Below are 2,291 nucleotides of genomic sequence, written 5' to 3' on the forward strand. Positions count from 1 at the left end.
ACACACACACACACACACACACACACACACACACACACACCGAGAGGTTTCCTTGAATATATTGTTTTAGTAAGCGTTTTACGACGCTTTTAACATACTTAGGTCATATAACGGACGGCGATTGGAGGTATTACAAGAGAATAATGAACACAAAAAGAAAGAGGAGAGATAAGGAAGATAAATTATGTTTGATGGGAAAGAAGGATCAAACCACACCAGAGCACGTGCCAATAACCCATATGTGAGACAGCGTGGTGGAATCAGGCTATCGTCAATTTTTGGGCATGTAAAGTTATTGGTATCATCTTAAAGCTTGTTCACATGTCTTTATCTAAATGAAAAAAATATCCATTTATCTTGATTACAAGTCGAGATATTTGCGAATGAAGGAGGTGGGTCACCTGTTTTCAGTACTAAAATTAGTGAGAAAATGGCCGCCAAAGATTAGTTATTTACTTAGCTTTAGAGTCCGTGGTAACTGAAAATTTACATTTGTTGTGCCTTTAATCAACGTTTTTCAGAAAAATTAATACAGAAATGAGTTCTTTAATGGGTATGAAAGGTGTTGAGCTAAAAGGCAAATATTTAATAAAAATTCACAAACCTGAAGAAAAATGCAAGTTTCTTCACTTTCATTATTTTGACGAGAGCCTGATTCCACCACGCTGCCTCAAAAATGTTTGATGAGAAAGAAGGATCGAACCACACCAGAGCTCGCGCCAATAAGCCACATTCAATCTATAACCCTCACCTTTTCATGTTTGTACTTAAAGTACAAATCGGTTTGGTAATTCATGATGCCAGCCCTTGCCTCAGCCACGAAGTTCCCAAACACGGGCCAGGGTGTGGGTCCCGGTATTCCCAGTTTCCGGAAGATCATGTGTGTGCTGGACATGTAGAAGACGTAGACCAGCAGCAGCAGGAGGACCAGGCACATTAAGGTCCAGGTCAGAGCTGACACCTCCATGGTGATCATTTATTGATGGGACTGGCTATATTTGGCTCTGAAAATGGAAAGACAAACATTCATTTGGCACCAAAAACAAAAAAAAAACTACAAAAAAACGCATACGAAATAATAATAATAATAATAATAATAATAATAATAATAATAATAATAATAATAATAATAATAATAATAATAACAATAGCTAGCGGCGCACACCCACACAGTCAGCTGTTTACGTAAACAAGCTTGAAGTTAACTAGAATTTGCCGTTCTTACCCCGTGCACCAGTCAGAGCCCTCTGTCGTCCATAGTGACAACAAGTTGGTTACATTTCAGACCATTCATTCTCGAAAAGGAGTCAAAATCTTAAAATAGTTGCATACTAAGAATGTTGAAGCAAAGGTGGCCATGAGGTAATGGTTTTATAAATAATCTCACAGCTACACACCAGCAAGGTCCAAATTCCTTTATCTCATCACCCAAGCACAAAGCACACTCACCTCCAAAATAAATCCAAATAAATATTTATAGATCTAGTCGATTATAGTTGTTTACTTTGATCTTAAATGAAGTAGAATATATCAAACTTTCAACAGTTAACCCCCCGCCCCCCCAAAAAAAAAAAAAAAAAAAAAATTCATAGAAAGTCACTTTTTTCCCTTCTGAGCCTCGTAGCTGATAATATGCACACTGCGTCTTACCTTTGATTTTGACCGGGGCGGACAGACATATCTTTCTGTTCTTCAGTACATCTTTTCTTCAGTACATCTTTTCTTCAGTACATCTTTCCATTAACATTGTTCAAGTAAATATAGCATTTCTGATGCCCTTGTCAGGAACAAAACCGAATTGTGTATAACGTTTGAATATAGATTTGAATTAGATTAGATATAATATCTCTTGTCTTAGACTGTTTCTCATTCTTCTCATGAGTATTCGCAACAAAGGTTTTGTAAAATGACTCTATAGGATTATTCTTCTATGCATATCACAATCAGTGACACCTTGTGTTTTAGATAGGGCTACAAAAATTGACTTCATCATATCTTGTGGACGTACTACTACTACTACTACTACTACTACTACTACTACTACTACTACTACTACTACAACTACTACTACTACTACTATTACTGACTTATAGCGTAGGTGTTCGTATGCTCATATCGGCACAATTTAGATCATTTAGGTGACAGCAGGCATAGATCATACCCTGCCTGTCAGGGCCAACCAGTGCTGAGAGGGATTCAACATCCCAGCAGAAAGACCCAGATACTCGATAAAAAATTTCCGCCCACTCAGGGGTCGAACTCGGATCTCCTAAGTACGACAGCCAAGTTCC

Source organism: Aplysia californica, unplaced genomic scaffold (assembly GCF_000002075.1).
Source record: "Aplysia californica isolate F4 #8 unplaced genomic scaffold, AplCal3.0 scaffold01326, whole genome shotgun sequence".
Classification (NCBI taxonomy): domain Eukaryota; kingdom Metazoa; phylum Mollusca; class Gastropoda; order Aplysiida; family Aplysiidae; genus Aplysia; species Aplysia californica.